Source organism: Paroedura picta, chromosome 8, assembly GCF_049243985.1.
Source record: "Paroedura picta isolate Pp20150507F chromosome 8, Ppicta_v3.0, whole genome shotgun sequence".
In the NCBI taxonomy this organism is placed as follows: domain Eukaryota; kingdom Metazoa; phylum Chordata; class Lepidosauria; order Squamata; family Gekkonidae; genus Paroedura; species Paroedura picta.
This window is the reverse complement of record NC_135376.1, coordinates 45,497,530-45,513,622: the sequence shown is the minus strand read 5'-3', so window position 1 is coordinate 45,513,622 and position 16,093 is coordinate 45,497,530. Positions and strand designations below refer to the sequence as shown.

Sequence of the window (16,093 nt, the reverse complement as noted above, 5' to 3'; positions counted from 1 at the left end):
CTAACCCTATCAGGCCTGTGTGTAATGGTTGGTGAATTCTGTTTCAGTGACTCTGAAGAAGTGTGTATATGCATGAAATCTTATACCTAGAATTAAACTTTGTTGGCAATTAAGGTGCCACTGGATTCTAACTTTGGTCTGCCCAGCTGAATCTCCCATATGATACACAGTCAATAACTACAGGAACATTTTTACTATATTTTTAAACTTGTGTTTCCTCCCAGGAGTTTGAAACTCCTTATACTTAATACTTAGGCTTTGATCTACTCAGACTAGCAATGACTCTCTAAGATCTCAGACAGAGATCTTTTGCATCACCTACTGCCAAATACTTTAACTGGAGATACTGGGGATTGAACCAGCCACTTACATGCCCAGCAAATGCTCTACCGTTGAGCCCATCCCCTTATTATTATCATCTCCTCCTGTTTTATGCTTGCAATTATCTTGTGAGGTAGATTTGGTTGAGAGAGGAAAACTAGTCCAAGGTCAGTCAATGAAATTCATGGCTGAGGTAGGATTTGAATCCAGTTCTAATCTAATAGAGCAACCATTATCGCAGGGGTGGTCAAACTGTAGCTCTCCAGATGACCATGAACTACAATTGCCATGAGACCCTGCAAGAAGCATAATTGCTAATTGTAGTCCAGGGACATTTAGAGTTTGGCCATCCCTGCACTATATCATACTGGACATCTAGATGGGTACCGTACCATATGTAATAAGGTAAAACGCTAAAGCACCCAGGTGTGGAAAGGTGGTGGAGTTAATATGGACATCAGAAGAGAAGAAGAGCCCTGCACTCTGTTTCACAAAATAGCCGACCAGAAGGTCCACAGCAGGAGCCCAAAAGCCATAGCCTCCCTGAATTTGCCCAATCTCTTTTAAATCCATTTAAGTAAGTGGCCATCACTATATCCTATGCAAGTGAGTCCCGTAGATTAACTTGGGTCTTGTTCCAAGTGGGGTGTGGGTGTGTTCAGGGCATTCATTTAGAATACAGTGGTTTATGTTCACTAGCTGTAATTTAGAACATTGAATAGCCATCAGAGGTGCTCTTATACAGCATCCTGTGTATCACATTTTGCTTTTCTGATGACTCAGTACAACTGTACTCCTAGCAAAGCTGAGAACATGTTTCCAGTGGTGGGTGCATAACGAAGCCTCTACTATCATAACAGTGTCTGCAGGTGGAATTATCTTGCTGTATTGTTCCTGCTTCAGGGTGTACAATTTTGTTCCTGTTGCTAGAGAAGCAGGGGCAGGAAGAACTCCTCTGCAACCAAATCCTTGAAAGCTCCTTTTTTTGGTACACGAGTGCATTGAAGCTGAGTATTCCTGCGCACAAACAGTGAATGCAAGCTAAAGAGCAAGTAGATCAGAACTAGGCTAAAGCACGCAGCAGGGTTTACAGCTGCATCTTCAATTGCTGCTTCAGTCCCAATTGACCTTGCAAAGCTTTAAGCTTTGTTTCAGTCCCTAGCCCACATCTGAAAAGCAGAGTTGATATTTTGTTCTAGCAGATGTTGGTGGAAAGGTGACCTTTGCTTTGCTAATTTTGCTAGAACTTGATAAATTCTGGCAGTAGGTCTATTCAAAAGGGACTAAATTAAAGACTTTAAAAATCAATTCCATGTCCATTTAATGCTATGCAGACAAATGTAGCTCTTTTGTAAGCAGGCTGCAAATACTTGTGTTGGACCACAGAGCACTTCATTAATACTCAGTTTGGGAACTGAGGATGGCCAGCAGTAATCTTAAAGTATGATGTGCTTTTTAAAAATTGTCTTTAGTGCAAAATTATCCAAATTTGGGCTGATAATACCATTCCTAAGAAAATAATAAACTGCTGAAAACTGATTTAGTGTTATTAAGAGGTCGTTATTGAGAAATGCAGAACAGTTCCTTTTGGAAAAATGTAGACCTGTTGCAGAAATCTTGTTGGGAAGTATCACCAGATTTACCAAAGTACAGACCTGATCCAGGACAGCTCCATATTTAAAAAGAAATTAAGAACTCTAAAAGATCTTTACTGGATGAAAACCATGATCACATCCAGTGTCTGGTTTCACACAAGAGCTAATTTGTTGTCCTGGCTTAGGGTTGCCAGCCTCCAGTTAGTGGTTGGAGATCTCCAAGAATTTTGATGGATTTCCAGGCTACAGAGATCTGTTCCCATGGAAAAAATTGCTGTTTTGGAAGTCCCTCCCCTCCCCAGTTCTGCCCTCCCCCAGATTCCTCTTCCCAAATTTCAAGGAATTTCCCAACCCAGAGTTGCAACCCTGTCTTGTAAGGTCAATTAATGGATCACGGAGGCTCATACTTTCTGCTGATTCTGTTCCCCAGTGCTGGGATTCAGAGGAATGCTGCCTCTGTAATAAGGAGATTGGCTAACCTGAGTAGCTTGATGGAATCTTTGCATTATTGAAGTGGACCTTGATAAATCAGTACAATCCTGGCACCTATCTGACTATTGAGAAGGCTTTTGGATCCCTTCTTTCAAGGTAGCTTAATAATGAAAGCTGGACTAGTGGTAACCACATTGCAGCTGTTGCACTTAACCTTCTAAAAAGGGCTGCTGGAGGAGAGGAACTCATTCCATCAGTTCCCAAAGAGGCACAAGGCTGTTCTGATTGGAAAGGCCTTTGAATGCTGTTTGGAGAATATCTGGGATGGGATGTTTTTGGTTTCATTGTGTACGGTTTTCACTATTGTTTGCTTTGTACAGATTATAAGCCACTTTGAAGCCAAGTTGGGGGCAAAGGCAGGGCATAAGCGTTTAAAACAAATAAAATAGCTAGAATTGCCTTTAAGCAGTGATTGACAAGCCCACTTTACACTGTGGTTTTTTAGATCATATTCTTTGGCAATCTGTTATCTTGAGTAGCAGTATCTGTAGCTGCCTGATCTGAATGACAAATCCAACTGTTTAGAGCAGCCAGGGGAAGGAGGCGGGAGCCAGATGGAAGTCTTCAGGGCATATCTCACTATGGGCTTGCAGTATTGTGTCTAAATTGAGCCACTATTTTCATGTTTTTACGTGTGCGGAGCATGATTGTGATGTGTGTATAATGCAGCGATTGGCCATGTGCCATGAACATCTCTTTTGTTGGCCCATATGAATTTGCATTCATTTTTTTCACTGTAGGAGTGTATATTGTATTAAAGTGACTTATTCAGGACCTAGCCTTGGTGACTTGCATTCACAGATTGTCAGAAACTATTCTAGTATCTTGGTTGCGAGGAACGCCGAAGAATGGTACAGAATTTCATTATTTCTAAAGGAGACTTCTATGAAGGACTTACTAATGTTGATCTAATAAAAGAAGGTATTACCTAACCTATTTTTCATGTCCTGTTTTCCAGAACCTGAATAATAGTAACTCTTAGTAGTATCAGTCTAATGCAGAGAAAGGGGTGGGTGGGTGAGGATAGCTCTCTCTCTCTCTCTCTCTCTCTCTCTCTCTCTCTCTCTCTCTCTCTCTCTCTCGTGTGTGTGTGTGTGTGTGTGAAAATCCATCCGTTTGGAAATCCATCTGTGTGTGTGTGAAAATCCATAGGAAAATCCATCTGTTTGTGTGATGCCCCCTTCCTGCTTCCTTCTGCTTCTTTCTTTTTTTAGCATTTCAAATAAAAATAAATGCTAAGTGAACGTAGTGTGTGAAATACATATTGGTGGAAAGCTGTCTGGTAGTGAGAAACAGCCTATTTCTGCTTTGTGAAATGTTAATTTCATTGGCATAAAAGGAAAGGAATCGCTCCTCTTTGGGACATAGGAATTTTATTTCAGTGACTGTCTTTAAAAAGTAGAGGAACACCTTTCTCTTTTTTCCTGTAAATATGATCTATGTACACTGTCCCAGTGTTGGTTTTCATTATATTTTATGGTTTTAATTACTTTTGTAAGCTGCCGCAAGCTGGCAAGCCTGGGAGCTGTGGCTAAGAAATTGAATGAATGAATGAATTTTAAAGCACCCATTTTATCCCCTGGAAACTAAGTAGAAACCAAAAGGGGGCACTCCCATGTTGGGGGTTGTTCTGATGCATATTCTGCCCAATTTTACAACAGTTTTCATTCAAATCTAAACTCCTTTCCTTGAACTGGTAGCTTTAGGAGGCTAGCCTAGGTTGAGAGGTTGGCTCATAAGGCTCTGTGATGGAGTCTTGCTTTAATTCAGTGGTCCCCAACCCCCGGTCCGGGGACCGTTACCGGTCCGTGGGTCAGTCGGTACCGGGCCGCGGCTTGTCCTTCTCCCTAGCTGCTGCCTTAGGAGCTGCCCTGCCACTCTGCCACCGGCTCACCTTTGGTGCTCTCCAGTGGGCACCATGGCTAGGGCTCCCCCTCAGCGTGGCACTGCGCAGCTGCTTCTGGCAGCGCCCCCCAGCAGGCAGCGGGAAGTCAGGGGCGCTGGCAGGAAAGCAAGTGGAGCAGGGGCTCAGGCAGTGGGGACGTTCCTCGGCAAAAGGCTACCCCCCCCGGGGCCTCAATAAAATTGTCATGCGTTGATCGGTCCCCTGTGATAAATAGATTGGGGACCACTGCTGTAATTTACAAATCAGTTGCCTACACCAGCGGTCCCCAACCTTTTTCCGGTTGAGGACCGCCTCCGATCAGAAGCAGCAATTCTTTGCATATGTGGCCTGCTCCTTCATAACTGAGAAGCCAGTGCACAGATTTATACAGTCCCCAGAAATGATAGCTAGCAGTAGACACTTAGGGGGCTCCACGGCATGTTCTCTTCATTTAAGGTGAAAAAAATTGTAGAATGTTAGTAGGGAACTAGAAGGAGAAACTTAAAGTGACAGAGTTCAGTCATGCAATGACTTTGCCCCACTGAAGAGAAGAAATCTTCAGGTAAGACCAATGTTTCATTCTTGGCTCAGAGCAGAGTGGTACTCTCCTCATGCTACAAAAAGCAGGCTGTGAATTGATGTCAAAGTAGTTAAGCCCTCTTTCCTAGTGAAAGGACCAAGACTTTAATCCAGACGCAATTCTCTCCTGCACTGTATCATCACTGTGTGAACACAAAGAACTCATAGTTGTTGGAGAGCAATAATACTCTGACTTTACCAGAACAAAAGGCAGTTCAAATCAAAAGAGCAAAACCTAAGGAGAACAAATCAAAAAACCTGTTGAAGAGGGGCTGCTAGAAATCTTCTTATAGGTCTGTTATGTCATAATGTTTCACCTCAATAAGTGGTATACAATGTTAGGAGAGACTTTCCTTCCAATCTCAGGTGCCTTGGTTGGCAAGGCAGAGAAACCATGAAATCAGCTCGACAGGAGAATATAGTAGATAATAACTCTGGACTCGAGTCTTACAAATATGATGGAGTTTAAAAAGTAGGACAAGTTTGGCTTTGGAGAGTGTTTGCACAGTTGGTATATGGAGGAAGGGTTCGTGTTTTTGCAGGCCTCACATCAGCACCATCTTCCTTGTGTCAAGCCTCCTTTATCACTCCTCCATGCTACCAGCATGCTTTTTCTGGCTTTAAAAAAAGAACAAGTAATTTATATAGCACCACAGTATCTAATACTCCCTCTAGTGTAGCTACTTGATTATAACTGCAAACAGCTCTCTATTTGCAGCAGCAGCATTGAAAGCTACATGGAGAATTATCACCATCTGGAATCAGGCCTGCTCATTGGTTCTCATGTAGAGCACCAGATTCAAAAGTAGGCTGTAGAAAGTAGGTGGATTGTGTGTGAAACTTCTGGCTGCGGGTATAGTTCATCTCTGTAAACTGGAATGGAATTACCAACTCCATCCTGAGAAATTCCTGGAGACTTTGTGCCTGGAGAGGGTAGAGTTTGGGGAGACTCCCTAGGAATGTGATGCCATAGAGTCCACTCTTCAAACCTGCCATTTCTTCCAAGGGAGATGACCTCTACAGTCTGGAGATTGGTTGTAATTCCTTCAGAAGTTCAGTCACCACCTGGAGGTTGATAAGCCTAAACGGGAATATTTTCTGGATCAAATAATGGGGAGATTTCGGTGGCTATAAGGAGTGCAGTGTCTGTGGAATGGAATATTCTGTAACATGATAAGTCTTTAACTTGAAGTCTATGAAATGTTTCATTGTGCCACTTTGAGCCAGTTCTAGTGTGACATTCTGAAACCACCAGTGAGCTCCTAAAGTGAACCCCATGGGTGCCAGCATGTAAAAATAGCCTCTCCAAATAGAACATAACCTACAAGTAAATTGTGTATATGTCACATGAACTCGATTTCTGGATAATTGTAATGCATAGGAGTATATGCCAGCAATTTATGTGGTAATCCATTTTTTTTAAGTATGGGAAAATATCTACAGGATTCACTCTGACCCATGTTGTAGATTCAGAATGTCACATCAGTGCTCTATTTAAGCGATAGATTGTGTTCAAGCAGTTAAACCAGTAGCTCAGTCTCTGCTCTGATGTAGTGCAGAAAGTAGCCTTCTTAACCTCTTTCGGTGTTCTGGGATTGTTCTCTAAAGAGCTGCCATTACCAACCACATTGCATCTCTCTGTGTGATCGCGAAAGCACTTTGTTCTTGCTTCTCAGTCTGCCGGGAGCTTTAAACTTGCCCTGCAGCCACATTCCTCCTTTCCTGCAGGCAGAGGAGCAGAGTCTTTCCGGTTTTGTTAAACCATTCTTTTGTTAACCCATTCTTACAGCCAAGAAACTGTCCAGCACAGAGGCTCAGAGGCTCAGAGAGGGTGTGCGCATCCCCCGTGGTCTGAGACTGATTGATCAGATCAGAGACAGAATGACATTGAGGACCCTGCCTGCTGGATCTCAGCACAGGCTATGTGCAGTGGGACAATCTCTTTTATCTGTGTGTAAATAGGAAGCAGGGAACTATCCTTTGCTGGGCCTGCTCCTGTTAGTGAGAGCATGTAACCTTGGAAAGAGTATGGAGCTTGTCTTCAGGTAGATATTTGGAAATGATGTGGGGACAAACCTTCAAACACTGTCTTTTAATTAAAAGAAAGGAATGTGTGTTAAGTATTGCTTAACATTTTTCAAACACTTTGGTTGTTATCCTGACCAGTAGCATTTTAAAATTCCTGCAAGGAAATATTTGTGTTGCTTAACAGACAATTTATCTGGTCTCAGTTTGGAGTGAGCAGATGACACTGCGATTGCCCTTTCTGAAACAAATATTTTGTTGGTACAAAGACTGGTAACCTTTCTAGAAGACATAATTATTATTATATATTATAATGTGATTCTCTCAGCTGCTATTGCTCTAGGGACATTGAACTAAAAGTGGTATGTGTGACAGGCTGCACATTTAAAAGCTTAGAAGTAGTGTGTAAGCCGATAAAAGACTATGAAGAAATTCTTCACAGAACCAGAGACCCTTGAGTGACATGTTGTTCTAAGAGATCTGATTGATTAGTATCAGCTGAGCAGTAGAAAGACTTCTGAAATGGATGTTAAGGATTTGAGCCCTAACTGCAAAGAGCTGAGTACTGATAGTTTTGGAATTCTGCCCTGACTGACAGCAATTTAACATAGACAGGAGAACTGGAGAAAGTTGACAAGGCTGAGTGTGTTGTTAGACAGAGATTCCCATTCGGGCCAAAGATGGGATCTAGTGAGAGAAGAATTCTCCTACCCAGTCATACGAGGAGTTAGCACTGTAGAATGCAGAGATCCTTTGTCTTGTGTGGTTAGAAACTGTCTTTGGAAACCTTAAAACTCAGTTAAAAAATTGAGATGAGTACTGGTGTTACAAGAGAAAGGATTTGGGTACTAAAAAGAGCCCGCCAGCTTTCTGGAAACCAAATGAATTAGAGAATACTCAAAGAAAGTATACTGAAGTGTTTGGGGAAAACGCTGGAACAAAAGCCTCTCAACGTAAAGATCTGAATAGCTTAAGAAACTAATTAGCCTGAAACATAAGAACGGAAGTCTGTGTGTGTCCTCATTTTACCTCATAAATTTTCAATCCATGATTTTATCTGACTATCCCCCTATATGTTAAATAAAATAGTTTATTATTTCTGAATTTCAAAATGCCTCAAGTGGCATTTCTTGATAAAGCAGGCGCCTGATCCTTTCCTCAGGTTCCTGGTCTGAACCGGCAGCTAAAATATTGTAATGTGACAGGGTGTGACAGCCAGAGTTCTTCAGCAAAGAAGAAAATACATTACTAGGGCAGCTCAGTCAGTAAAGGGAAAGAAAAATGAACAGAAAATATTGTTTCTAAGGGAAGAAAGAGACCAGGGTTGAAAGGGAGGGGGAAAGGAAATTCCCTTTAGTCTGGAAATTAGTAGAAGTCAAAATACCTTTTTATAGGGTTGGGTGCTTTGGCTGCTGAAGCAGCCGTTCATACTCAAAGCAGCCAGCGCTGCAGCGTAGGGGGGAGAGGTGGTCCAGGCGCCAGCACGTGCACGTAGGCACAATGTGCCTGCGTGCGTGCACCAACTGGCGCACTCCTGCCGCCCCTTCCCCCCATGCCACGGCGCTGGCTGCTTCAGGCACAAATGGTCACTTTGGCGGCCAAAGCGCCCAACCCTACCTTTTTACACTCCCTTTGCTCTATAAATCAATTAGAAGTCAAAGTCCTTCTTTACATTCTTCTCCTTCACTAAAGTTCCTTTTGGCTGTTGACATAGGCTCCCATCTATAATAAGGTGAAGAACAGTACAGATCCCTCTTTTTCTGTTGATCTCTTTGGAGAACCTTTACCAACAGTCAGAAATCCTTACAGGTGACATATTCCCTGAACTGGCATATTTGGTGTGCTGGTTTAAGACATTTGACTCAAAAACTGAACAGTTTGCTATTTCAAACTGGCTAAAGAAAAGCACTTTGGAATATTTGTTTATTATATTTATATACCGCTCTCCCTGAAGGCAGTTCACATAAAACAGAAACAATACAGATTAACTATAATAAAGTGATAACCACAAGCCACATAGAACAGTAGAAAAATATGGAAAACATTAAATTAACACATAATGATAGCCCAGTGGGTTGGGTGGAATTGCAGTGGATGCAGCTGGAGAAAATCTGAGCTCTGTTCTCTAGCAGGACTTCCCAATGGCTGCCTGTTTCATCTCTTTGTGCACTGCCAGCTGACTTTATTCTTTTCTGCATGTTCGAGTTTGAAAGATGCTCTCACTATCCCATGAGGAACAGCTGTTGCTTGTTATCTTGGGGGGGGGGGAAACGCTTCTAACCTTTCTGTTATTAGTCAGGTAGGGCTGTTAATTAATAATGATGCATTAGGCAGAAGTTTGTTCAAGTGAAATTGATGAGACTTGCTGCTGCATCAAAATTCTGGATTTCCCACCACCTCCAAAAACCTTCCATCACTATTGCACACATCTTAAAGCAGCCCCAGAAAGTGGTCAGTCATTTTTTGCCATTCACAGGTGGGGAATTAGTCTTAAGGGCTGCTTAAGATCACTTGCAAAGCCACGGCTACTCTTGGATTTCTTTCAAGCTCCAAGGTGAACATTTTATACATCATTCTGTGAGCCTGGAACTGAAAATCCACATCTTGGCATCAAGTAAAGTGGCCAAGCATTCCAGTATCTGACTGTAGATGATATTTCCCCACAAACCCATTCTGAACAGCTGTTTAAGCTTTTTATGATGCCATCGAGATGGACAGACTCATCTTTTCCCAACTACACTGGGTTTTTGTTCTTTTCTTTAGGAGGAACTATTTTGTCATGGCTGTTGTGCACATTCAGATGGCACTTGATACTTAGATAGCTGCATGCTGTCCACTGCAAGTTACTATTTGCATGGCTGCAGATGAATAACTTTTGCAGCTGGCTTCCCAGTAGACCCAGGAACTGCCAGTCATATTCCAAAGGCCGGAGTCTGCTAAGGACGCATTCACATGCATTCTACATTTAGCAGTTAGAAGAGGGACACAAAGCTGCCCTTCTCCTACACTTGCAAAAAGTAACTTGTGATGTGTGTAATTTTGAGTAGAGAAATGGTGATAACAAAAGCCCCCCTTGCCAGTGTTCTGTCCATTACCGGCAACTGCTTTATTCTATAAAAGAGGGGAAGCACTCGCAGAATTGCAAGGGACAAGTATATTTTTGCCCAATTGCTGGGAAGAGGAAGGATGAGAAAGGTAACATTTCTTGCGGTACAGTTGGATTAGAGTTTAGCAGGACTTCAGATTTTTCAAGGTAAAAGCTTTTGAGAATCAAAATTAGTAGCGGTAGTACTAGAGAAAGAATATGCCATATTTCCCTTCCGGAACTAGGGTACTAGAGATGAATGACAGCCATTTGTTTAGGTTACCATTCCCACTACCGGTCTGGCTTATTTCCTGCCATTTATTTTATTCTGGTGCCCAAAGGTAGAAAGAAAGCTGGCACTGGGGGCATGGGAAAAGGAACGCTGTTGTGGGCATGTTTGAAGAGCTGAGAACTGATCCCCCTGTTCGTAAATCTTAAGCAGTGTTTGTTCATTTAAAAAGATCTCATCTGCTTGACATTTGGATTAGTTTCACCCTTCCAGCTCTGTAGCTCTTCCCCAGCTGTCATGCTGATAAATAGGTTAATGTACTAGGCATGGCTGATGCAGACCCATTGGACAGAACACGTTCACCAGCTCAGCTTAGTTAAAGATTCAATTGCCCAATGGGACTATTCCAAGCCCCCCCCCTTTTTTTTTTGGTGCTCTTTTCCTATTTTTACAAGCAGTTTTTCCAGGTCACTTTCCAAGTCCCTATATCTGTTCATCTGGCCTTTGACTAGCTTTACACCCTTTTCAGTTTGGCTTCAAGTCAGCCTTGGGATAGAGATGGTTCTGCTAGCTGAGTTTAGAGTCAGGCCATGCCTTTCGGTTGCTCTTATTAGAGTTACCTGCAGCCTTTTATACAGTAGATCATGCCATCTTGTTGAGATGCTTGGAGGCAGAAGTGGGTACCAGGAGATGTGTGCTGAACTGGTTCAAATTATTTCTCATGGATCAGAACCAAATGGTTACTATTGGAAACCAGTTGTCAGTGTAGACCTAACCTGTGGACTTCCACAGGGTACAGTTCTATCCTCTGTGCTTTTTAATCTCTATATAAAGCCCTTAGGACAAACCATTCATAGCTTTGGGGTTGGTTGCCATCAATATGCAGATGAGACCCAGCTCTATATATCCTTATCCAAATCCCTGGTTGATGCAGTAGAGGTCCTTAGTAACTGCCTGACTGCTCCAGTAAATTGACTAAGAGTAAACAAATTGAAACTAAATAATGAAAAGACTGAGGTAATGTTGGTTGGGAAGATGGGAATCTTGAAGAATATTGTGTTCCCTACTTTTCAGCAAACCCTTGCTAATGCCATTAAGAGGCTTGGGGTTATTACTGGAGAAGTAAGTTGATGCAGCTGTTTCTTACCTTGATCTGGCTACCTGGATTCATACCACAGTGACACTGAGACTAAGCTAGTGTAATGTATGCTACATTGGTCTCCCCTTAAAATCAGTTCACAAATTCTGTTGTTGCAGAATTCCACTGCTTGGCTATATTAGTGGGAGTTAGATGGACACACACATCACTTCTATTCTGCAGTCACTCCACTGTCTACTCATCACTGGGTTCTATTTAAGGTATTGGCTATCACATGCAGAGCCCTGTGTGACCTTGGACCCTCATATCTGTGAAATCACCTCTTCTCTCTATGCTCTGCCACAACAGTGGCAGTAAGATCTGCAGATACCACCCTGCAAATGGGCAACAACTACCTGTACCCCTGTTTCTCCATTGTGGCCCCCACCTTATGAAATGACCTGCCTAAGGAGGTCAGGGAGGCTTCCCCTTCTCCTAGCTTCCTGCAAATTATGCAAAAATGAATTATTCAAAAGGCTTTTTCCATGTAGGTAACAGATGATTCACAGAGTTACTTGGATAAATTATTAGGGGCTGTGATCTATACTACTCTCCAGCTTTTCATCCTTTAATTTTTCATCCTTTAATGTGTCATGTTCTTATTTATGCTGTCCTTCAATTCTGTTTGGTTCTACACCCTTAATCCCATTGCATTGTTTACTGAATGTCCCATCCTGTCGATTGTATTGACTTACCCTGTGTAACCAACCTTGAGTTCAAGTGAAAAAGGCAGACTATAAATAATGTAAACAAATAAAGTTAATGAGGAAATTTTGAGATGTTCCTGCTGCACAGTGCCTCCAACCAAGGGATAAGAGTCAAATAAAGGGAGTCCATAGGTATGGCCTGTAGATTCTATCACGAATTTAGATATATTTTAAAATGTTGCAAGGGATGATCCTCATTGAGCTAACAGTGCAGAGGACTGAGGTGCTTTTAATTCCCCTCCCCATGTCTTTTCAAGTGCTGAAATGGCCACTCCTACAGTTAGAGTTGCCCCTCTCCAGGTAGCATCTGGAGTTCTCTTGCTATTAATAGTGATTTCCAGACAACCAAGATCAGTTATCCTGGAAAACATTGTTGCCTTACAGGGTGGGCTTTGTGGCATTAAACCCCACTGAAGTTCCTTCTCTCTCCAAACCCTGTGCCCACCACAGGCTCCCCACCCCCGATCTCCAGATATTTCTCCTGGCAACCTTACCTGCAACTGTTTGAATACATTCTAGTGCCATGTAGGGAGAGGGAAATCAAGAATACCCCAGCCCACCATGTTGCAGGCCTGATAGGATCTGAATTTTGAAATCACTTTAAAATGGTAGCAGCATCCACAGGTCAATCCCATGGGCACTTCAATGACTAATTGGACTCTGAGATTGATTCAGAAGGTCAAGGCCTTTTACGTTTTGGCCTTATAGAATCAGCTTTCCTCTGAGATCTGTGTTGCAGATGTGTTTCTTATTGTAGTGTTTCAAGGACACTGTGGAGCATGCATTGGTCACCATATACTTTGAACATCTATGGCCCAATACTTGGTGAAGGAGGTTTGGTGAAGGAGGTTGCACATTTTAAAAAATCAAAATAGGGATAACAGACTGCTAAATGTTGAGAATAGCTGTTCTTTGGAATTGATTGCTTCAGAGGGTACCATTAGCTTAGACAGGTTTAAAAGAGGATCAGGCAAATTCAGAGAGGATAGATCAAGCCGTGGCCTTTCACTATGGGGAATAAATTCAGCTTCCGTGTGAGCCCGCTTTAAGTGAGAGATGTTGATTTTAAAAACTCTGTTTTGAGGCTGGGGGAACTGTTGCAGTGGTCCCCCCTACAAAGACTTACCCTGCAGTTCTGCGTTGTGGCATAGCAATGACACTTCAAAGGCAGGTACCTGCCATCTGTCACTGATCTCATTCCCCTCCAGGTAGAGATGCAGCATCAGGAAGGTGACTCTTCAACATTTACACTTTCTTCATGGATTTAACTTGTTCTTTGTAGGAGGATTTACGCATTCAGATATATAACTGTGCAAACACTTTGCACTTAGCAATTTGGAGTGATCTAACAACCAGCTCCATCTGTGCCTTATTTGCATGGATGTTCAGAGCCATTGTACTTATGAACTGTATGCAGTTTGATTAATGGTTGCATAATGCTCTAGGATGAGCTCTGAGTACAGGCATTTGGAACTGGAAAACTCAAGTTCAGAATGGCTCATATTTTGCATGATGAGATGAACCAGAATCAAGCCTCAACCATGTATTTTCATCTGTAAACTGGGAATAATCACATACTTCTGAGGACAATTATGCAGATGAATTAGACATATAAGCATTTCCTACAGGATATACCTGTACCAGCAGTTTAGTTATCTTTGTGATCATTTTCAAACTTGCCAAATCCACATTGCAGAAAACATGCATTCTCCCATACATACATCGTTGCATCTGCATGGTACCACCTGCACAAAGGAAATCAGTGTCAGTACAGGATTTTAGAACCATGTGATGCCATATTAAGGGCTGTATGCATGATTCTAATATTGTGGACCAGCTAAATTGTTTCAAAGTGGTTCCAGCCGTGAAATTCAGATTTGGGGAAGCTTCCATTCATGCTGTTTCAAAACTTTACAAGGTGAAATTGAATCAATTGAACATGTTTGTTAGTTATCTCTTTTATAGCAAGATTCATATGGAAACTAGTAGCCCATCAGAAAGGCTTCCTGGCCTATCAAATAAAGATAGGCATGTATATCTTTTGTCAGACAAAAACCACCAGACTATGCGCTTGGAAGCCAGATTTTGTGCCCAGCTGTGTAAACGTAGAAAATTTGCCCTCGGTAACTGAGATTGAGAGAAGATGAAAATTTAAATCTCAAGCTTCATCCCCCCCTCTTTTTAATTATATTGTAAAGACAAGATGAAGCAGATTTCCTTATCTATCATATATTTTTTAATTATAGATTGTTAATTATTGTGATTGTATTGTGATCACATTTCTATTGCTCAAGGACTGTAGTAATAAACTGACTGACAACATACAAGAAACAGTACATCTCAGCCTACTGGTTTCCAAGATTAAGTTCAGGATTGTCTCCCCCCCGACAATTCCCATATTCCCACTTCTATACTATTGTGCCTGATTGAAGATGGGCAAGTTTTCCAGTGTAGGATAAAATTCAGGCAATGAACTGTCAACTATAGAGAAAACAGTTTGCTTTGATTAATAATTCACTTTCTTTCATGGCCATAGATCAATGCAAAATGGATGCAGTCACATTTAAAATGGCATTTTATGTTTTTTCACTCATGCATTATTGTAGTGAGGGGGGAGGGCTCAATAGTGTTTTGTGGCATGTGTGAAATAGAAAACAGGATAACTTAAGTAGTGGAGATAAATGAAATTTGAATTCAATAGGTCGATCCATGTGCAAGCGGAAGTGTGAGAGAGAAACAGAGAGATGTTCTGATCAAACTATTTGCATTTTTCCACAAGGAGGAAGTGGCATTCTAGGCAAATTGTATGTCAGTCATAAGCTGGTATTGTTTTTCATGTCACAAATATTGTAGTTCACGCAAGCAAAAGGTTTAATCAGAGTTAATTTTTTCTAACCAGTTGCATCAAACTGATGTGGCAAGATTTTCAATAGTGCCGCCATAGCTTCTTGAGCTGTATATAGGAGGAAAAATATATCTGTGTAACCTTATTTGCAAGTAGAGGTTTGACTAATAGGCTGTTGTTAAAGTTTGTGCAAAAACACCAGTCAGTAAGGACCAGTTGACATGTATATATTCATTACTTGATTACTGCAGGATCTAGCTGTTAATTGCATGTGTGAATGAGCATGTTAAACCTCACACATCTATGCCTCAGGCTCAGTACTTTTCAATAGCAACAGGTCAGATGTTTTTGTGCAAGCCATAAGACTCACTGGCATACATACATTACTTCTGAGAATTTATCTTTAGTTCTGTCTGCTTGCCCTCACTTGTATTCTGAATCCAGTTTTATCATCATTTCACTCTCCTGAACTCCCTCAAATCTGTACAAGTTCTTCATAAATGGATACAAAACTGAACCCAGTTTTCCGGTAGAATTTCCCCAACTATTAATTTATTCAGATAACTTAAATGCTGCTTCTCCACAGACTTGGTCGATGCAGCTAAACAGAATCAAGTAGAGCGCTGACTTGGACAGGGTCCCTGCCACGACTCACCCCTCCCCCACCCAGGGCAACAACCTGCCTTTTTTAGGCATCCTGGTTAGGGAACAAACATGTTTTTTTTTTTTGCTGAGATTGAACACCAATAACCCAAGAAGAAACTTTCCACCTCCTTCTGTCACAGGCACCAGCCGATTGGGGGTGGGGTGGGGGTTTGTAAAGGCCTGAGGGCTTGGCAGCTCCTTGCCTGACCTCAAACTGTCTCTCATCCTGAGATCCGTGGTCTGAGCTGGCCTCTGGGTGACTCAGCTGGAGAAGTGGCAGGTAAGGGGATATAAATAGCATCTAGTTTATCAGGGCAACTGTTTGCCTGGGGCGACTGTCTCCCAATCAAGAGGATTGTTTTCCCTGTTCCCTCAAGGACTAGGGCTTCAGAAGGAAGGAAGCCGAGGGGGAGGTGTGTCTGGACTTGGCTTTGTGTGTGGGTGACAGCATTTGTGTGCCTGTTGAAAGCAGACTGAATAGCTCTAGCTACTTTGCCCAGGCATGTCAGAGCTTGGGAGGTAAACAGCTGGCCATGGTGAGTACTTG

The 16,093-nt window shown here is 42.1% G+C and overlaps 1 protein-coding gene across 5 annotated transcripts in view; it reads left to right on the top strand.

Annotated features, from left to right (window-relative positions):
- SEMA4G (semaphorin 4G) overlaps window positions 1-16,093 on the top strand; it is a 104,675-nt gene that overhangs the window by 60,200 nt on the left and 28,382 nt on the right. The window contains exon 1 of one of the 5 annotated variants that reach the window (XM_077349561.1): window positions 16,063-16,082. The exons of the other annotated variants lie outside the window; for them this stretch is intronic. The gene's annotated coding sequence lies outside the window, so the exon portion shown is untranslated. Of the gene's footprint in view, window positions 1-16,062; window positions 16,083-16,093 lie in introns of those variants that run through there. 5 annotated transcript variants of the gene reach the window in all.